The following is a 23,482-nucleotide window of genomic DNA, read 5'->3' as shown; positions in this document are numbered from 1 at the left end:
AGTTTTGGTCACCACGTTGTAAAAAAGATGTTGAGACTCTAGAAAGAGTGCAGAGAAGAGCAACAAAGATGATTGGGGGACTGGAGGCTAAAACATATAGGGAACAGTTGCTGGAATTGGGTATGTTTGCTTTAACGAAGAGAAGGATGAGGGGTGACATGATAGCAGTGTTCCAATATCTCAGGGGCCGCCACAAAGAAGAGGGAGTCTATTCTCCAAAGCGCCTGAAGGCAGGAAAAAGAAGCAATGGATGGAAACTAATCAAGGAGAGAAGCAACCTAGAACTAAGGAGAAACTTCTTGACAGAACAATTAATTAGTGGAACAACCTGCCTCCAGAAGCTGTGAATGCTCCAACAGTGGAAGTTTTTAAGAAGAGACTGGACAACCATCTGTCTGAAATGGTGTATCTTTGAACAGTCACTGAACAAGTGGTAATAACTTGAGAACTATCTATATTATAAAAAAACAAAGTCACAGAATGATCTTTATGTCATTTAAAAAAAATCATTGGTAATTTCATTGATTTCCCTCTCAATAAGAATATTTTGTGTGATTTTTAAATATATTTTAGTATAGATGGCAATCTTTAAGATACTTTAAATATACCTGTTGTGATGGGTAATGGGTTTACATGTTGTTACTGAAAGAAAAGAAAAAATGTTTTACTGAATGTTGGGTAATTTATCCAATTTTTGGAAGAGCTGACTTAGACAAAGCAGGCACCTATGCTTGCAAAGACTCTTTCAGAACTGTGGAACACTTTAGGAGTCAATGAGTGATTTTTTTTAAATCTCCTCTCTTGATTTACTAACTTACTCAAACTTGCTTTGAAATTTCTTGAAGATCTTTCTTTTCAAAAGAGGCTTCTGTGTTTTAGTTTCATTTTCAGAGTGGGAGATCATTTCTTCTGAATTTCCATTGGAAGTGTTGTTTATTGAGGCGACTGATAGAAGATTGTCACTTGGTAATGTTATTTCCTGCTTCAGCTCCTTCTAACCTTATTCAGCTTCCTTGGTGGATCACACTTCCCAAGTTAAGGAAGTCCAACAGAAAGTCTTTTTTTTAATGAATTCTTCCCTTAGGATTGAAATGAAGCATTGGAAAGTAACGGGGCTGGGGAGATAACCATGCAATGAAAACCAGAACATTCACCTACACCTTTAGGCAGCTTTGTAATTTGCAATTTAAGTGCAAGAACATCAAGCACCACCCACGTGAATTTCATCACAATTCTCTCCTCCTTTGAAATTTTGAAGGAAAATTACTTTTGATCAAACTGAATGAGTTGGAGAATTTATCTTTATTGCGTTGAGAGTATCATTTGCAATCTATCTGCCATTGTTAAACCATGTATCTAACTTAAATTTCACTCTCTCTTTTTCTCTCTCTCTTTCTTTCACACACACACACACACACAATTTAAGTATTTCTCAAGGTTGATGTAACACTAAGGGTCCTTTCCTCACTTGTACTTAAGCATAACACACACACACACACACACACACACACACACGGCATGTCCTCATAATTTCATCCTCAGATGATAAGTCATCACAGCTAATCCAGTAATGTGCTGCCTTACCCAACTGCAGTCAGGGACAACCTCTGTTATGCTTTGCCACTATTACCTTGGACAGAATTTAGCTGACAGAGAACAGTGGCAATTAAGGCAGGACAGAAATTGGCAATTAGGGAAACAAATTTCATGCCAGTGTGATTTTCTTCTACCTCAAGGACAAGTAGAGAATAACTCATCCATGGAGAAAGGCCCTAGAAGGTCTCCTTTTCTCGTAGAAGGATACAAATGTAACACATAAAATGGATTGGTGGATTATGATAGCACTCATATAGAGAGCTATCTCAATCTATTCCTGCCCGTTTTATGGGTTACACTAGGGCCTTTCCCCATGGAAAGGTTCTCCTCTCTTGTTAATGATTGCCTAAAATAGCGCTGTACAGCAACAGCTGTAATGAATTCATAGTTAACAGCTTACACATGTAGCAAGGCTATCAAACTTTGTAAGGTGTTATTTCACCACATGAAGCCCTACTCTGTCAATAGCTAACTGGAGAAGTGAGTGAAAAGTGCAGGCATTCAAATGGTAAACCTGGATCCTTTCCTCTGCATAAAGTAGAGCATTGTATAACTAGCCTCATGAGGTAAGAATATCAGGACTGATTCCTGTAAAGCTATTTGGATCTAATGCTCAGAATATTGAATTTGGTGATCTTTAAAGGCCAGCAGCAATGGCATTTCATGAATATTTTCATGCACCCTAAATAACCTCTCAACTGAAGAAAACAATAAGCCCGTAGATTCAAATGTAAAATGATGGAGGCCAAATATGGACTCTCTGTGGCTCCTAGTCAGACAAACTCCACATCAATGGATGAAGGCAATCAACAAGGTGAACATTTAATGATAAATATGATAAACTAGCAGCAGAAAATGTTAACCCAGAAGAATGGATTTCTACATAGCCCCTGATTTTTCGATCTGCTATGAATGAGCTGTAAAATTCCATTGAGTCAGTCCCATTAAAATGTATACTGTATCTAGTAATTTAAATCAGGGGTCCTCAACCCCCTGTTCATGTATTGGTACCAGGCCGCAGCATGCCAGCAAACGGTCCGCACAAACAAGCAAAGCCTCATATGTGAGACTCTGTTCTGTACCAGCCTGCTACCGGCCCTGCAGAAAAGGCAACCCCTTTACAAACGGCAAGAGGCTGGAATACGTCTGCCAAATTTATTACTACAAAAAACAAACAAGACACGAACCAAGATACAGGAGCTTTGAAACACTATATCAGCGGTTGCTTTCAGCAAACCAGCCCTCCCCACACATTCCCTTTATAAAGAGTTCAGGGCGTGGCCTCTCTCTGCCTCCTTCCGAGAAGCCCCACAGCCTTCCTCTGTTTACTCCTACTTGACTGCCTCCTGCGTCGGGCGTCCTTGAACAGGGCCAGCTGTGGGTCATCTTCATCCACACTGTCAGGCTCACACAGCTGGGTCTCCATGGTGACCAAGTGGGAGGGGCCTGCCTGAGGGCTATCATCAGCAAGATCTTCAACCCCCTCAGCAAGGTCTTCAACACCCCCCTCCTCCTCTGAGTCGTCCGACCCAACTGAGTCGTCCGACCCACAGGCTGACCCTGAATCACAACAGACTCAGGCAGCACACAAAACTATGTACTCTCTGGTCCATGAAAAAAACCTTTCTTCACGGAACCGGTCCCTGGTGCCCAAAAGGTTGGGGACCTATAACTTAAATTATTAGAAAGGAGATTCTGAATATTAAGAAGCATTTTGGTATGTATGTATGTATGTATGTATGTATGTATGTATGTATGTATGTATGTATTTAGCATATGGGAATACTGTGTCAGGGAAATCTACACATGCCAGACACAATGCAGTCCTGACAACCTAAATTACTAATTCATTGTGTTTGGCATTTTCATGCTTATCCTTGGTGTACTGTGGGGGTGGGGGGGTGAACTAGCTTTACACTAATTAACTAGTCGTGCTTGGATAGATGGATCTTCTGGGTTCCTCTACCAGTCTCACATCGCCTCACCTCATGTCACAATGCCTTGCACACAGGGACGTCCAGCACCAGCTTTCACTCTCCATACACAAGTGCTTTTTCCCCCCCACAGAAATGATACCCATTTATCTACTCGCAATATTGCATGTTTTCAAACACTGGGGTGGAGGCAGGAGCCAGGGATTGGGTGGCGGGAGCTCACTCTGTCATATGGAGCTGGACTCGAACCTTTGGAGTGCAGACCATTTCTGGCTGGCAGTTCCAGGGTCAATAAGCCTCTGCACCATTGCAACCTCAATTTGACAAGTAGAACAGTGTGTTGGATAGAACAGAACGGAACGGAACGGAACGGAACAGAACAGAACAGAACAGAACAGAACAGAACAGAACAGAATAGAATAGAATAGAAGATGGAAGGGACCTTGGAGGCCTTCTAGTCCAGCCCCCTGCTCAAGCAGGAGAACCTATACCATCTCAGACAGGTGACTGTCTAGACTCTATTTAAAAAATCTCCAGTGATGGAGTGCCCATGATTTCTGGGGGCAAGCTGTTCCACTGGTTAATTGTCCTCATTGTCAGGAAGTTTCTCCTTAATTACAGGTTGCTTCTCTCTTTGAATGGTTTCCAGCCATTGTTTCTTGTCCTTCCCTCTGATGCTTTGATGAATAACGTGGCCCCCTCTTCTTTGTGGCAGCCCCTCAAATACTGGAATACTGCTATCATGTATCCTCTATTTCTTCTTTTCTTTAGACTAGCCAAACCCAAGTCCTGCAGCTGTTCTTCATATGTTTTAGTTTCCAGGCCTTTGATCATTTTAGTTGCTCTTCTCTGAACTTTTTCCAGTGTCTCAACATCTTTTTTGTGATATGTTGGCCTAAATTGGCTGCAGTATTCCAGGCCTTACTAGGGTTTTATAAAGCGGTACTAACACCTCATGTGATCTTGATTCTATGCCTCTGTTTATACAACCCAGGATTTTATTAGCTTTTTTGGCTGCTCCTGCACACTGCTGGCTCATTGTCAAGAGATTGTCCACTAGGACTCCAAGGTCCCTCTCACAGTTACTGTTTTTGAGTCAGGTCTCACCCAATCTGTATTTGTACCTTTGATTTTTCCTGCCTAAATGTAAAACTTTGCTTTTCTCCACAAGGTCTTTGGGAGTCTAGGATAACTACACACAATGAAACTCATCTTGTTGGATAGGGGTCATTGTTCAAGTTTGTCAAGATCTTTTTGGATCCTGAATTTGTCTTCTGGGGTGTTGGCTACTCCTGCCAGTTTGGTATCATCTGCAAATCTGATGAGTTCCCCTTCAATTCCCTCATCTAAGTCATTGATGAAGATATTAAAGAGTACTGGCCCTAAGAAGAAACCTTGTGGTACCCCACTGCTTACTTCTCTCCGTGTGGATGTAGTGCCATTGAGGACCACTCGTTGAATACAGTTTGCCAGCCAGCTACAGATCCATCTGGTGGTGATGTCTATTCCACCTTTTTCTAGCTTACCAAGGAGTAGGTTGTGGTCTACTTTATCAAATGCCTTACTGAAGTCTAAGTATACTATGTCCACAGTATTTCGCTGGTCTATTAGTTTGACGAAGAATGAAATAAGATTGGTTTGGCTTGATCTGTTTTTAACAAACCTGTTCTAGCTACTAGTTATAACTCTATGTGCTTCTAGTTGTTCTCAGATCTGTTTTTTATTATCTTTTCTAGAATCTTCCCAGTATTGATGTTAAACTGATTGGTCTGTAGTTTCCTGGTCCGTTATTTTTCCTTCTTGAAGATGGGAACCACATCAGCCCTTTTACAATCTTCAGGTACTTCCCTGGTGCTCCAGGATTTATGAAAGATGTGGTGCAATGGTTCTGAGATAACATCTGCTGGTCCTTCAGAACTTTGGGATGTAATCTGTCAGACCCCAGTGATTTATGTTTGTCAAGGTTGGATAGGTATTCTCTTACCATTTTTTTGGTTATTTTATTTTTTGTTTCTAATTTGTCTTTTACAGTGGGTTTTTTGGTATGTTGGGATATAGTTTCTTTTTGTGTGAAGACTGATGCAAAGTATGCATTAAGTAGCTCTGCTTTCTCCCTATTGCCTGTTATTTCCTTGCCATCTTCTCTCTTTAGTGGACCTACTGTTTCCTTGACTTTTTTCTTGTCGTTAATATGTTGCAAGAAACTTTTTTTATTATCCATGATTTCTGTTGCAAGTCTTTGTTTGTTCTGAGCCTCTGCTTTCCTGACTTCATCTTTGCATGTTCTGGCTGTCTGCTGATAATAGGCCTTAGTTATGTGCCCCTCTTTCCATTTTTTTGTATTTATATAGAAGCATGGTGAATTCCCTTTTCTAAAGATGATCAGATCAGGACTGATGGAAATGCCACCTCATGGTGCAGATGAAGATGATTTAGTGGATTCCTGAATTGAGCAGGGGATTTGGATTAGATAACCTTTAATATCCCTTCTAGCTCCTACAGCAAATCTTCAGTTTAAGGCAATAAAGCACTTCACTCTTTTGGATGTCCATTATGCGGTGGATAATTGTTTGGATCAAGTTCATACATTAGGTACATTTTTACATATTACATTCATTTTATATATCCCATTCACTATTTAATGGTTAGTCAGCTTTAATGAGCTCCCTCCATCCTATTTATCCACTAAATCCAGCATTTGCTGGATATTTTTTTCATGATTCTATTATTTCACAGCTATTTAGGGACGTAATCCAAGACATGCCTGCAAGGGTGGGGATTGTGCCCGGAATGTACCTCCACCCTGCTTGGAAGGAGACATAGAGAAACTGGATGCAAAAAATCAGTACTGCCCAGTCTTAATGAATACCCTACCCCTTCATTCAAAGAGTATTCAAAGATAGAAGCAATCTTTTGGAACAGATACAACAGCATCACCCTAGCTGTGAAAATGCTTTTAGTGGAAAGCAGTCCAGTTCACCACACCCTTTAATTAAATATTTGGTACCAGTGGGAGTAGTGAATATTTTATTGAGGATGTCCAACACTTTCCATGTCCAGTAAAAAAGCAATGCCAGAAAAGTACCTTTCTGGTGGTAATCTCAGGCACTAAATAATAGAAATTGGCTCTTATTTATGATGAATCCTTTGTATGCTCTGACTGTCTTTCCCAATGATTCCACATCTTTTGTGTGACTCGTATCTGGTTTCCGGCTGTGTTTAAATGAGTTTAATGAGAAATTGCTCTATCAGCTTGCTCTCTCTTCTCTGAATAGGCCTACTAATCAAACAGCCAAAAATAAACTAAATAAACTGAATTTCTAAAGGTTCTGGCAGTTTCTTCCAGAGTCTGAAATATTTCTGTTAACTGCTTTGTTGGAACCTTTCCAGACTGTTGATTTTCAAACATCTTATTTGAAAGCCCTGTTTGAGTTTGGATTCAGTCGTCCAGAAGGCAGCTCTCATTAAAGTCATATATACAATGAAAATATCAGGATCCCCTTTGCTCAAGAGAAGATGTCTCTAGATATGATTGAGGTTAAGGAATATTTTAAGTTGTACCTGAATGTGTAGATCTTCTAATATGTGTGCAATAGTTTGCTGAGGGGTTCCCCCCCCTTTCTTATGAGTCCTTCATGGAAGTTTGAGAGACCTTGCTGTTAGTCTTAGAAAAAGAAATTGGTAGAAAAATGAAGATAAATTCAAGCAACCTTTTCTTATTAAATTTCTATCCCTGTGGGTTGCCTTGGGGCAATCCCTCTTAAGACTGGACAAAAGTGGTTGATAGCTTATCATATTCAGGTGAGGTGTTTTGACAGAAATTAAGGAAGCATCACTGAAGGATGGGAAATGATCACTCATCCTTATTTCCTTCATCTGCTAGGTAGGTGGCTATATAAAAGAGAAGAAATCGGCTGGATTGCAAGCTACATTAGAAAAAAAAATCAAGATATAATCAGAGAATTGAACTCTGGATACAAAAAGACTCCTCAATAGTCTGATGTTTAGGGCTGGGAGGTATCAAAGAATTTTAGGACTATGTTGGACTTTCTCAATTTATGCTTCCATCTATCTTTAACTTGTATACTTGTTCAAAAATGTACCTTATTACAAAGGATTAATAAGCATTTGGTGGCCTCATTTCAAAGCTCATTTAGGTACAACACCTCTGAAACTTCTCATTGTTTGAAGAAATGAAGCACAGTATATAAATATGACCAGGATGCAACCTTATGCCTTCTTATTTGGGAGCAGACTACCAAATGAAATGTAATATCTGGAAAGCAGTTTTAGGATCAAGATATAAAGAGATACCTCTTCCCTTTGAACATGTGTAATAAGCTAGTGGAACTTTAAAAACTGTCTAGGTCTTTTTTAGACAGCAAATGTTTGTCAGGTTAATGGTTAACATAAGAAATATGAGAAGCAGTTTGATCTAGTGGTAAAGATGCCAGACGAGAAACCAGGAAACTGGGAGTTCTAGTCCCACTTTAGGCATGAGGGACTTTGGGCCAGTCACTCTAATCCAGGAGTCTTCAAACTTGGCAACTTTAAGACTTGTGGACTTCAATTCCCAGAATTCTTCAGCCAGCCATGCCAGCTGACCTGAGGCCTAGAGCCATGAGTTGTATATCCCCACCTAGCACCAAGAATTCCAACAAAAAGTGCTCTCGTTAAGTGTTCTCAGGGCTGACTGAGGAATTCTGGGAGTTGAAGTCCACAAGTTTTAAAGTTACCAAGTTTGAAGACCCCTGCTCTAATCAGACAACCCACTTCACAGGGTACTGAGTAGATCAATAGATAGATAGATAGATAGATAGATAGATAGATAGATAGATAGATAGATAGATAGATAGATAGATAGATAGATAGGGCTGAATCAAATCATATTATCTCCATCCTTATAGTTTTCTAGTAGTCAACAAGATGGTGATGGGAAGCCTAGGTGATGCAAACCACATCAACCTCTTGCACATGTTCTCCAGCTACTTGTATACAGAGGTTTCTCTCCACTGATATTGGAAGTAACATACATGTCATATTAGCCTCCACTGAGGGTTATAATTTTATAGATAATTCAGGGTTAGTTCAAGAAAACTGGTTTTTAAAACTGTTGTGTTTTTTTTCATTCCCCAATAGCAACAGAACTAAATATTCAACCAGTTAACCCAAAACTGGCTCCATCCTGGTTAAAAACAAAAACAGCAAGATAAAGGGAGATGTTCTCAGGAGTCAGACTTAAAAGAGATCAAATGGGTGATGTTTGAAATAAAATGGGCTATGAGAGCAACATGCTGGCATTTTGGTTAAGTGGTGAGTGAAACAGATGTGAAAAAGTATAGCTAGGTAAAAGAGGCACAAGGGGAACTGTTAGTTTGCTTTCACACAAACTCCATATCTGTTGGTGTCTTGAATCGAACAGAGAACACTCTTGCTCAGCCTTGCACAAAACTTGTAGAAAATTGTGCTTGCTTGTTTTTCTTATATCCCTTATCTGCAGGCTTTTCCATTATCTAATCAGCAATATGCAAGAACAACAATGAAAAGAAGGACTAGGGGTGACATCAGAGCAGTGTTTCAATATTTGAGGGGCTGCCACAAAGAAGAAGGGGTCAGCCTAGTCTCCTAAGTATAGGACAAAAACTAAGGGATGGAAACTAATCAAGGAGAGAAGCAACCTAGAACTAAGGAGAAATTTGCTGACAGGACAATTAATCAGTGGAACAACCTGCCTCCAGAAGTTGTGAGTGTTCAATCACTGGAGGTCTTTAGTCTGAAATGGTGTAGGGACTAGAAGACCTCCAAGGTCTGTTCCAACTCTGTTACTCTGTGAATATGTTTGTGAGTCCAAAGGCAAGACTTACTGCTATCTCATAAATAATAAGAAGAATAGTGTAGCTGTGCAAGAGCAAAGAACAGTGGGCTGCTTCAGTCAGTTCCTTAACTACATTCATCTCAGTTTTGTGAACCGTAACTGCAGAGATAATTCTATCCTGTTTATGAAAACATTTGTGAATTTTATTAAGTGCTCCTAAAGAGGATTCTTCAATCAGTGTTCTGCCAAAAACATATTCTACACTACCTTTCCCCCCCCCCCCGCCCCAAAGGAGAAGAAAACTTTGGTAAACTTTTTATAGGTGAGAGATGGGGCTTGCTACGCCAAAACTCATTATTAGGTGAATGTACACATATTCTATTTCCCCTCATTTTTCCAGCACTTTGAAATTTGGGATGTACAAATAACATAAACCATTCTGTCAAAAATGACCCACTGGAATGTTGTAAATTGCCTGCTTCTGATAGAACAAAGCTTTAAACAATTTGATATTCTGGCTACGGGAAGCTAAGGAAACATGTAAAAACGTTCCTGTCTTCTTTTGATCCAAAGACCAACAAAAGAGTTAGGTTGACAGATCACATGGATTGTTACTTGCTATCTAAACCTAAGGGGGAAAATGGCCAAAAGAGTTAGAAAAATATGAGAAAGTTTGACAGCTGAAGAAAACTTAGGTACCAGGATACTAGACGTTCACCCAACATAACTTCAGGCACAAAATGGGGTGGGAATGATGAGAAGCATGTGGCTTGCAGTGAATGATGTCACCACTTGTAACACAAACAAAGCTACATTTCAGAGCATATTTTCAATTCCAAGGACATGAATAGCTGCAGATACAATTGCATTTCTATGACAATAAAATATTGCAGTGTGTGCTTGAAAAGTGATAGCCCAAAACATCAGCACTTTGTTGTGGGTGAAAACATCTGGATCTCATGCCACAATGGCCACAGATTTTTCAGGCTATAAACTATTTCTGGAATCCAAATGATAATGCCACCAGCCCATTATTTTAGGATGTAAGTCTGTCCATGCCATAAAGAGGCTTTCAACTGAAGAAATGCAAGTTATTCTGCAGTATAATTCTTAAGATACTGTTCAGATCTTTCTTAAATCCAGTTGGAAGGAGGCCACATTGATTTTAACTGGATTTACCTTTAAGTAAATTCTGTTAAAATTAGCCACAAGTGATTCTGAAGATCTTGTAGCTCTTCCAAAGTGGGTCTGGTCTTATTTCCTTTACTTCTGTTTTTACTTATACATTATGTCATGGTAATAGCTGTCTTATCATGCTTCGCTTTCCTTTCTGGCACATGTCACAGGGCAGACTTCTCCAAGACTGTGCTTCAGTTGATGCTAGCTCAACTCAAGCAACAAAAGAGAAGTTTTAATTCTTACAGAACAGATAATGTCTATAGAAAAGATTCACTGAGGATGTTTTTGAACTTGTATATCTCAAGGAATTGGACAGAGTCTTCTGTGATATGAGCTCTGCACTTGTGAACTCAGCTGCATCTTTCCTGGTTAGTTAAAGCAAGGAGAGAACAGGGATCCCTTCTAGCAAATGCATTGGTCTCCTTCCTCCTTGAGTGTGTGTGTGTCTGACAGCCTCCAGCCATTAGATTTGAACATTTACTACATCTCCCATTCTCCCATTCAAGATGGAGATAGGTAACTGGATGTCTTTTTTTGTCATCAGCATGTTGATGATAGCTGAACTCTTTTGACAAATGAGCTCTCCCATTTATAAACAGGATATGGGACCATACCATATTAGAGTGATCCCTGCAACCACCAGTTGGACCCACATACTTAGGAAAGAGTAAAACCACCATAAAATGAAGCCTCCTATTCTCCCCTTTACCAATTACTATGAGGTATGCCATATTGTAACCTTACTTAGTGGCCTAGCAGGATAAGTAAGCACAAGCCATCAGTAAGAAAGATAATTACGGTTTAATCCCATATAAGAGCCTGAATCCTTACATTAATCTGCTTCCTGAAGATCTTTTGGTGGTTACTGCCTCTCTCCTTTCTCTACAACCTCTTTCAGGAAGGGGAGTTTGGTTAAAATAAGATAATTTTCCATCTCCACTGGGCCCAGGATAGGAGCCCTGAGCAGGAAGCAGATCAATGCCTTATTAAGGCCTTGCAACCTCTCCATTGTACAAAAAGGCATTGACTTCCAGTTCTCTCCTGGTTGCTTTAACTAACCAAGAATGATGGGATCAAGTTCACAAGTGCAGAGCTCAAATCACAGAGAACTATCTCCAATTCCTTAAGATCCAGAAGCTCAAAAACATCAAGTGAATCTACTCCATAGACATTTTCTAATTCTTCTGTATATTCCTCTTTTGTTACTTGAACTGAGGTAGTATCATACCTTGGTGTAATACAAAAGCACACTTTGCCTTGGACAAGTCTACCCTTTCACATGTGCCAAGAAAGGAGATCCAGTAGTGAGAGACCTAAGTAATATTAAAAGGCTTGCAAATACACATGCACAACACATGTAAAAGGAATTTAATTACAGATAATTATATAATGTTTATTTCCAGCTCTAGAAGTGCTTTGTGACAGGCTGTTTGAAGACTCGCTGGCTGTTGTTCCTCCTCATGATAAACATAGAGGCTATGATTAAGAAATTATACATCCGACTATTTTTTTGTTGATGTTCATTTCCTTTGGGATTATTCTTAAGACTTTCTATTTCATTTTAATATCAGTCTTTTAAAAATAAAATGTGTGCAATTTAAGTGCATGTTTTGAACATATTTGTTTATAAAGTACATTTCTAAACATTTTAAGGAGAACACTTTTTTTGTTGGAATTCTTGGTGTTAGGCGGGAATATACAACTCATGGCTTTAGGCCTGAGGTCAGCCAGCATGGCTGGCTGAGGAATTCTGGGAGTTGAAGTCCACAAGTCTTAAAGTTGCCAAGTTTGGAGACCCCTGCTCTAGGCATATCACACGTGACTCACAGTCCTTCTGAAAGCGAAAGCTGTAATTTTTAAGGATTTTAAGAATTAAACACTGGGGAGGAATTGTATAAACTATATTTAATTTAATTTAAAATATAGCTCAGCTTCACCCTTTGTCCATTTTTACACCCAGCACTTCATACCAAGATCACGTGTCACCTGCAGCCTACTTAACAATGCCACACTCTTGACATGCAGTCAATTTCTTTGGATGGTTGTTGAAAAACTGAAGATGTTATGATCACTGGAGGATGCCATCAGTGTGGGCATACTCTTAGCTTGCAATGGGTGCTGAATTTCAGCTTTTTTTGGGGGGGGCTCCCAACTATCTACAGGATATTTGATACAAGAGTAGCTAATCTTGCCTTTTTTATGTTGAGATTTTATATTTTAGCTAAAGCTAAATGTAAATAAATAATAAAACAGCGTCTCTTCATTCTGTCTTAGAAATGGATGGATGGATGGGTAATTCCTTTCCCCCTCCTCAGTTCCTAATTCCTTATACTAAACTGAACTGTTGACCTAACTATTTAATTTCCACATTTTCCACTAATACTATTTAAAATGATATCTGGTGCTGTGAATTCTCACCATTTGATGAAACGAGAACTGAAATTTTTAAAAAAGCATTTTGCTTTTTTGGCTTTAGTGCCTCATTAGGAAGATTTATGGTCAGAAGCTGAGCAGAAAAACTTCCTTAAATTATGCTAAAGTACTAATGATAAAACCTCTGGGAGGTCATGAACATGAAGCTTTAATGCTCTTTCAGAACCATCTGGTGTTAGATTACATGCAAGAAAAGAAACACTCTGGCAGGAATATTAATCTCCATTAACCTAAAATGCAGGCCAATATAATTATGGTGAAGAAAAGGCTCCTATTAGATTTGAGATAAATTGTTTCATAAAACTGCAGACATTCTATAATGGAGTTGCCAACAAAAAATATCTATTTGTTGTATTTTTATTTGCCAAAATAATTTATGTTGTTTGTAAAGCTGTTTTGAAACAGGATCAACTTTTCCTAAAAATGTAATCTTAGGAAATATACCTTTCCTCTAATAAATGTCCAAGATATTTGAATACAGTGAAATGCAAATGCATTTCATTAATCTGGTTCAAAGATACAGCCAATGAGCAGACTTACAGAGAAGAAATGACAGACTGAAGATATAAGTGTACCTAAAGAACAAGGAGCTTCAGCATATTGGCTCCTTCAATCTTCTCTGGAGAAAGAGAGGACTTGAGATTACCCACTTTGTGCTCCATACAATTATTCCTCACATGGAGACTGCAAGGGAATTTGCCATTCTTGCTCCAGCTGCAGCCATGGCCTTCAAAAGGACACTAAATTTGCACTTCCCTCACTAACCACCTTCAAAATTGATTATTAATTAATTAATTAATGCTTATTGATTAGTTAATTATTAATTAATCAAACAGGAAGACAATACAGAGAGTGGCAAAGATGGCAGAAAAGATTATTGGCAGTTCACTCCCTTCTATCCAGGACATAGCATATAAGCATTGCTTGAGCAGGGTCCACAAGATTGTCTGAGACACTACACATCCTCTTCACAACCTGTTTTCCTTGTTACCTTCTGGGAGGAGGCTCCGGGGTATCCAAAGCAGAACATTCAGATTCAGTCACAGTTTTGTTCCATACAGTATTAACCTTGTAAACTCTCAAGCTTCCTCCTTCAGTTATGTATTCAAGATGGACAGTGAATAATATTTATATGTTACTTATACGTAAGGGTGTAGGTATATACATATGTATGTATATAGCATATTTATATTTGTGTTGTGTATGTGTACACTTTGAGAGCAGGCAACATAATTTCATTTTTAATGTGTGCCAATGTGCCCATGGTAAAAAATGGCAATAAAGGTTATCTATCTAATTACTTTAAAGAAGCTATATACTTTCAAAATGATAAGACTGGAAACACTGGATGCTTGCTTTAGAGAAGGAGCTGAAACTGTAAAGAAACTGTAAATGAAATCATAAGCTTTAAGAATTCAAAATAAACAGCAAAAAGCAATACAAGGTTTTGGCTATAGAAAGTTTGAAGAGATGAAGGGCTCAGAAAAAGTTTAAGTATGAATATTAAAACTTTAAAATTCATTTTTAAAAATTCATTTCCAGGGGAAATTAAAATTATTTTCAATATTGGAGACACAATAAGGTAAAGGAACTTACAGTATAATAACTTTCAGAGATATAGTTGAGGAATGACAACAGGACTTCAAATCAACAATGTCAGCTATTTTGTGTGTGTTTTTATGAATACCCTATTCCCAGAAGAAGCTGTTAAACCAGAAGATGCTGTTAAGGAAAAAGATTTGGAACAAAACTGATCTGACATGATTGTGGAGAACAGTGTGAACAAGAATGTATTATTAGATATTTTAAAAAATCAGATGAGACACTCAAATTTAAGAAGGAAATGAAACTGCAAATTTAAGAGGGTAATTGGAATAATTTCTTCCTGCTGGACTTACAAAAGAGGCTTGTTAAAGTTTTAAAGGTACTTAAGACAAGAGATAAAGACCATTCGAATGAATTAAAGGTCAATATTTTATGTAAATAGAAGGAATATAAAGTTGATTTATTTGATCAGGGTTAAAAGGGATATGTTATTTGAGAGGGGATCGTTTCTGGGATTCTGACATCTGGACTGGAAAAGATATGTACTGAAAGAGTTGAAATATGGAATGTTAAGCTTTATATTTATTAATGAAGAGGAGGTAAAGAGTTAATGAAATGATATTTAACAGAAAAGTCAACAACAGAATTGTAAGGGATCTTTGAGGTCTTCTAGTTCCAATCCCCTGCACAAGCAGGAGAGCCTATTTGTCTAATCTCTTCAATCTTTAGTGTTGGAGCACCCACAACTTGTGGAGACAAGTTGTTCCACTGATTAATTGTTCTCACTGTCAGGAAATTTCTCCTTAGTTCTAGGTTGCTTCTCTCCTTGATTAGTTTCTATCCATTGCTTCTTGTTCTACCTTTTGTGTGTATGATGTATTTTATTAGTGCTGTATACCAGTGATTGCATGACCTCTGTAGATGCCACACACTCAATAAATAAAATGTGGAAAAAAGGACTGTCTTCTCAGCACTGAAACAATATTGCTGCTTTATTAATTAAATTGGCCAGTTTATTAATTAAACAGCAGAGGTACAAGAATACATCTCCTTGTGATACTCCAAGTAACTAGGGAAGTGTCTGATTATAGACCAGGGGTGTCAAACTCAATTTCATTGAGGGCCACATCAGCATTGCAGTTGCCCTCAGGGGGCCGGGTGGGTGTGGCCAGGGTGGGCGTGGCCTATTGGGTGGGCGTGGCTAGAATGCATATGGCCTACATCGTTCGCATCAAGGGTGCCTATGGGGGCCTGGGCAGGAATGGGACAGATCTGAGGGTCTCTGGCAGAAGGAGGGTCTCTGGGCCAGGGCCAAGGCAGTGGGGGCCATTCCCTCACTGTTTCCAGGATGGCTTCACGGGCCGCATGAAACCACTTCGCGGGCCGGATCCGGCCTCCGGGCCTTGTGTTTGACATGTCTGTTATAGACTATTTCTTGAAAAGTCTCTTCAGAATTTGTATGTGATAGTTTTAAAAATCAAAAAGCACCAATCAATATTGAAATTGGCTATTTTAGTCCAAAATCTATTCCTTACCATGCAGTGAAATGCAGCATGAAAGTAAATTAATAAATAATAATAATAATAATAATAATAATAATAATAATAATAATAATAATAATGTAACTCACAGTTTGGATTTACTTTGCACTGCACACTCATTTGTCAAGTGGACCAATACCTAAAATTATTATTTAAGGTGGAATGCCCAGCTCTAAAATTAGCTTGTTCTTTCAAAATATTGGAAGAACCCAATTCTCTCCCAATTATGCAATAATATTCTACAAATAATTTTGCAAAAGCTTTTGTAATCCTGACTGGTGTGTAATTAGATGGAAAATTTCAAACTCACTTCTGAAAAAAAGGAAATACTTGGATTCTACTTTGCAGGAAATTCAGCCTATAAATAGTTATTATAGTTAAGCAACTTAACAGGTTTGGACTATTTATCATTACATTTAAATCTTCCCAGTAATGAAGAATTCTCCTGGACTTTGCAACAAGGCAAGGGATTAATCAAAGTTTTCACCTCTTTGTATGAGACAGCAGGCCAAGGATCAGTGGCTCCAAGATTTATATCAGATTGAAAAAAAAATCCTAGATCATTTATATAAAATAAAATCAGTAAAATGTTACTTCCAATTAGACAGGGGAGGACTTGTGATTAAAAATATCTCTACAAAAAACTCGTTTCCATGTTTCTCTCTTTGAAAATTTTATTAATTTATCAGAATAAAAATATATAAAGAAAATAAAAATAATGGAAAACAGCAAGGGAAAAGGAAAGACTGTTGGGTTCCCCACATTCCTTCCAAAAAACTTGTTTCCATGTCTTACATTATACATGCATTCTTCAAATATATAAAATAGTGTCCTTGAATATTCTATATTTCAAATATCAGGGAAAAAATTGTTCATTCAGATACAAATTTTATTTTATCTTTGCTCTTCTTGTTTCTGCCCTGAACCATGAGTAATTTACGGCATTTTCAAAAGTATGAATTAATGATTCAGTCAGATCAATCAATCCATATGTCAAGCATGTATCATAATTATTCTGGGCTCTGAGTTCACCAAATTCTAATATGTATTGGCTTTATCCGTAGATGTAATATTGTTCATAATGTTCTATGTGGTGGTCCATTGATTTGGATAATAACTGTATGTATGATCAAATTAATTATTGGCTTAGGCTACAATTCATCCAGGAAACATTTTCCAAAACTGGTAGTTAGTAGCTAATATGCTGCTGAAATGTTCTTTCACTTCAACTTGTACAATGCTAATCCCATGGGGTCAGAGCTCTGTCTAAATGCCATTCTTTCAGTGTTCAATGAATTAGTGGAAGAGTGCACAACCCATATAGAAGCAGGTGAAAGGAGTTGAACTATTGATAGAACTCCTGCATACCTATGCTTTGAACTTGTCTTTTTGCACTACATATCTTCATCTTCATGCAGTATTACAGTAAATGGCTTTGCATGTTTAAATCTTCCTTAGGGTACTTACAATGAATGATGGGAAACCAGGGAAAAGAGGTCCAGTGTAGCTCCTTGCTTAGAATCAGATGGTCATATGGATTAAGGTATTTTTGAGCCACAGAGGTTGGGGACTGCTGGACTAGAAGATCTCCAAGGTCCTTCCAAGTCTGTTATTCTATTTTTCTGATTCTCCACTGCTTGGATTCTTCCGCTGAAGAAGGAAGGCACTTATGACTTTAACTGGAATCTTTGTCGCCTTAGGCATCTTTGCAAAACAGGAAGATTGAATTAAATTTTATTGTTGTGGGTTTTGAAGCTTAGATGAGACAGGCATCCTGAGAAATTGGCTCCACATGCAATCTTTGAGCCTTTTTTCACTTGGGGACATTCTGCTCACAGTTGATGGACAGTTGATGTCCTGGGTTTCTAGCCTTAATGAAGAGTGCATTCATGCTAAGTCCAGTTCCAGGGGCTGATAGCTTTTTTAAGTCACAGTGAAACTCTTTGTCCTTCAAACTCCTGTTGTATAAGATGTGACCCAAACTCACATGGCCTTAGTGATCTGGAGGGTTGCTAGCAGATATTCTTAAGAATATTCTGGTTTTTCTTCCTTTCCCATTATTAGTACATGTAAATATGTATACTAGATGGCTCCCAGCTCCACTAGCAGTGAAACATTAATTCTGGTTGATTTATCTTTACAGTTAGAACCAGGACAGCCTGCTCCCTAATGCTTTTATTCTAAATATGCACACCTCACCCTTTTTATCTGGCTCTTTTCATGCATACACACAGAGAGATTTTTTTTAATTATCTTTTCTCTAAAGGAATCTTGAAAAGAGAGAGAAGTGGAGGCCAGCAACAAAAGGAAGTGCATTAACAGGCGCAAGAATGAAAAAGGGCAAAGGGCAGGAAGTTGCTAAGAGACCATGTCAACTCAGAGCAGGGAATTAATGTTAAATATCAAAGTAACTACTGGGAATGGCATGTTTTCTTAGAAGGTTTTTAGATACTAAAATGAGAATCTGCAGAGCAAAATGGTGCGTTCTGATGTTTAGAATAGTTGGCTCTACAGCGTACTTTTTTTTTTAACAATGACCTTATGGAAACATGCACAAAAGCAGCTACTCTTGATACAGTCCATTTGTGCTGGGAAGTAACATAGCTAGAGAGTAGAGTGAATGTGTAAATAAAGAGAAACATATAATAAAGAAAGAAATAGGCACAGGAACATAGGGAAGATTATATTGTATTGATCCATCTTACTCCAGTTTATCTTCTTTCTCTTGTTTACTTCCAATAATGATGGAGGAGAAGCAGAATGAGGAAATATCTCTAAGTGACTTCTGGAGCCATATACTTATTCTAGCACTTAATTTGGAAGACAGAAAAGCAAAACCCCTTGCCTCAAACCACATCCTTCACAGTTAGAAACTTAATGGGAAGACTCTCAATACAAGTTTGTGAGGGGAAAAAAACATGCCGAAGGAATCTCCAGCTGTTGTGGATCTTTCAAAATCTTCACTTTGTAGGGGTAAATAAGGTAATCCATTCACATTTGTATTAATGTGTTCCTTTTGGAAGCCATACAAGGATCACTTAAAGCATTTAACTTCCGAAACCAAGCAAAATCTGTTCATACATTTTCTCTATAACTGTGAGTACACTATGGGTGTTCACCACTATTTTCTGTGAAAACTTGTTCATAGGCAATGTAACTACCTAGTGAGTAACACAAGGCATGGCAAATGTGGGGTTATAATGGGTAAGCATGTTTGATGTCACCAATTTCTCTGCTTCTGTGAAAATTTGTTCACCCTATTTTGTTTGCTTCTTTGCTCTGCCCACCTACTAATAAAATATTTATTTATTTATTATTTATTATTGGGACTTATATGCCGCCCTATCTCCCGAAGGACTCAGGGCGGTTAGCAATAACGTACAATAAATACAGAAGTTAAAATAAAAATAAAAATTAAAGGCCCCTGTAGAATAAATAAAAATTAAAATTAAAATAAATTAAAAATTAAAAACATAATTAAAATCCCTGTCAGTCCAGGTCAGCCAGGTGGAAAAGGAGTGTTTTGAGGCCGCGGCGAAAGGACTGGAGATCTGGGGCCATCCGAAGCTCAAGGGGGAGCTGGTTCCACAGGGCTGGCGCTCCCACAGAGAAGGCCCTCCCCCTGGGGGTCGCCAGCCGACATTGTCTACAAGTGGGTTAGCCCATTGGCTAACTTTGGCAGGTGTCTGTTATAACAACTAATCATATAAAGAATCATAGCTGTGACACATTTTGTGAACTTTGAGCATGCACAACTATTTTATTTTTCTTTGAATGCTTGTATAGTCCTTATGCATCAGTAGTGTGAGTGTTGTGTCATGGTTGGTTGCCAATCACTTAACACTGAGTTGAGATTCTGCAGATGCAGCTTATCATTTTCGACAATGTCACCTAAATAAATCTGAATGCCTAAACATCCTTGCAATAATTGGTCCATGGCTCTTTGCCAAACCTCTGGTCCAGATGCCTCACCAAAACAAGTCTTTTATACTGATATAACCCTTTCTGTGTATTTATGGTAGAAAACATCCTGAAGTTTTCCTCAGTTTCCAGCTGAGAATAAGTCTCTGGCAAGTCTCTTTGGCTGAAATATCCCCAGCACTGTTAGCAAAAAACATACCCTCCATTATAGAGAAAAGATATTGTCCATCCTGGAAAAGATAATCAAAAAACAGATCTGCAGACAACTAGAAGCAAACAAAGTTATAACTAGTAGCCAGCACAGATTTTCTAAAAACAGATCATGCCAAACTAATCTTATTTCATTCTTTGATAAATTAGTAGACCAGCAAAACACTGTGGACATAGTACACTTAGATTTCAGTAAAGCATTTGACAAAGTAGACCACAACCTGCTGCTTAGTAAACTGGAAAAAGGTGGGATAGACAACATCACTACCAGATGGATCTGTAGATGGCTGACAAACCATACTCAGCGAGTAGTCCTCAATGGTACTACATCCACATGGAGTGAAATAAACAGTGGGGTACCACAAGGCTCCGTCTTAGGACCAGTACTCTTCAATATCTTCATCAATGACTTAGATGAGGGAATTGAAGGGGAACTCATCAAATCTGCAGTTCACACTAAACTGGCAGGAATAGCCAAAACCCCAGAAGACAAGCTCAGATCCAAAAAGAGTTTGACAAACTCAAACAATGGCCCTATCCAACAAAATGAATTTTAACATGGAGAAAAGCAAAGTTTTACATTTAGGCAGGAAAAATCAAAGGTACAAGTACAGATTAGTTGAGACCTGGTTCAAAAACAATAACTGTGAGAGGGACCTTGGAGTCCTAGTGGACAATCTCTTGACCATGAGCCAGCAGTGTGCAGCAGCAGCCAAAAAAGCTAATAAAATCCTGGGTTGTATAAACAGAAGCATAGAATCAAAATTACATGACGTACTATTACCGCTTTATAAAACCCTAGTAAGCCACACCTGGAATACTGCAACAAATTTTGGTCACCATACTACAAAAAAGATGTTGAGACACTGGAAAAAGTTCAGAGAAGGGCAGCTAAAATGATCAAAGGCCTGGAGAGTAAAACATATGAAGAACAGCTGCAGGACTTGGGATTGGCTAGTCTAAAGAAAAGAAGAAATAGAGGCAACATGATAGCAGTATTGAGTGTTTGAGGGGCTGCCACCAAGAAGAGGGGATCATGTTATTCATCAAAGCACCAGAGTGCAGGACAAGAAACAATGGTTGGAAACCATTCAAAGAGAGAAGCAACCTGTAATTAAGGAGAAACTTCCTGACAATGAGGACAATTAACCAGTGGAACAGCTTGCCCCCAGAAATCATGGGCGCTTCATCACTGGAGGTTTTTAAAAAGAGTCTAGACAGTCACCTGTCTGAGATGGTATAGGTTCACCTGCTTGAGCAGGGGGCTGGACTAGAAGGCCTCCAAGGTCCCTTCCAGATTCTATTCTATTCTATTCTATTCTATTCTATTCTATTCTATTCTATTCTATTCTATTCTATTCTATTCTATTCTATTCTATTCTATTCTATTCTATTCCTATTCTTATTCCTAGTCTAGTCTAGTCTAGTGTATTCCTGTTTCACTTTCCTTCTCCAATTCATCTACCTAATGCAGAAAAAAAATCCTTTTTGTTCATTTTTTATCTTTAGCAGATGGTTTGCTTTTCCTTGATCTGCAGGCTCTCTAAATACAGGCTACTTTCTAGCATTTTCTAAAGTTTCTGCTTTAAATCTTCATTAAACTGATACTGTGAACCTCTGCCACAATGATAGCACAGTTCATTTTCACCTATCACTTTCCCTATGGTAAGCTTATTCACATTTGCTTTTTATCGCTAATGCAGCTCTATTGATTCTCCAGCAACAGTTTCCATGAAGATAGCAATGTCAAATACTTTGTTAAATCTATCTCTGTTAAGAGTCTTTTTTTAGCACTTTCTCTGAAAATTCCACAATTCTCTCAATGAATTGTTTAGCCCTTATTTGCATGTGAAATGTTCAGATATTTTTTAAAGTTCTGATAGATATGTCACAATGGATTCTTCTCCTTCTCCATACAGTAACCTGAAATGCTCTACAACCAGGAATTATTTTGGAACTAAATGTTCTGCATTAGTTTCACCACTTCTGCAAAGCTGAATTTTGAGGGGAATTTGCAAAGGAGTTAAATTTCTCAGTCATTGATACACCTTGTTCTCATAACATTCAATAAAGAGGCACTTTTATTTCAGCAAAATCTTGTTTCATTTTAAAAAGTGGCTCAACTTTGTTTATAATGCTTACTGATCTGTGATACTATCAATCACAGTACTCTTCCCAATAAAGCCAGCTATCCTGCGGTGCCATTTTTATCCTTGTCTTTACTCACTACAAATATTATTGCCCTTTCTTCCTCTCTGGAGATAAAACAAAGTTTGAGATGTGCTGCTTTTTTCCCCCAATGACTTTCATCACCACTGTTCTGCCTTTTTTGTCTCATCAAACATAAACAAAAGACACTTAAGTGAGGAGTAAGCTTTTCTGATGCTTGTCTACTGATATTTCTGCAAGAACTGAACTCTGGCGAGTCTGGAAGAAGCAGCTGATGGTATTCAAGCAGCAGATATGGGTGAACCAAGGAAAGAGAGCGCCGCAACACACATAGACACCAACACACAAAGAACGTCCAAATACAGCAAGATCAACTAAATCAAATAGCAGAAAGCAAGGGAGGCATATAAATAAACAAAAAACATTGGGGTGGCTAGACCAGGGATCTGATAAAGATCAGTGGATAAGCACTGGAAAAAAGTCATACGTGCAAGTGAATCAGGGCGGGGAGCTGTTTGCAGAAATCATGGAAGGGAGTCAAGAGGGAAACCCAGGCATAGCACAGAATGGCCAATCACAGGCAAGGAGGGTAGAGAAGGAGGACACAGAGAACAAGGAAATACAAATACCAACAGCTATGACATTGGATGAGGAACAGCAAAAGAAAACAAGATCAGTTAAGGTAGTCAAACCAAAACAAATAGGGAGGATAAAGTTAAAAAAAAGGGACAGTAAGACCCTATTGCAAAGGAAGTGATGCGAGACAGTCAGAACAATCATGATTGGCTAGAGCAAGGTCCATCACACGGCCAATGAGCAGAGCGTGGAACCAAACAGGCTTACCAACGGTTTTTCAAACCTTCAAGCTTTCTCTGATGATGCTGGCAGAGGACCAGCAAAAGCTTAGATTAGGTAGATATGCTTTAAACAGTTACTTTTTATTGCTTATTATGATCTTTTAGCAATAAGCAACTGTTTTTTACCCATCCCAGTGTTCGAAGATTTTATACTTTAAGTAAATATGCCTGGGATTCATATTTTTAAAATTATTAAGAATATATATATGTGTGTGTGTGTGTGTGTGTGTTTGTGTGTGTGTGAAATGTTTGTTAAGTATTTAGATTACCTTGCTAGGCCCC

The sequence above is a fragment of the Vipera ursinii genome (genome assembly GCF_947247035.1).
Source record: "Vipera ursinii genome assembly, chromosome: 2".
Taxonomy (NCBI): domain Eukaryota; kingdom Metazoa; phylum Chordata; class Lepidosauria; order Squamata; family Viperidae; genus Vipera; species Vipera ursinii.
Note: the sequence above shows the minus strand (reverse complement) of the source record.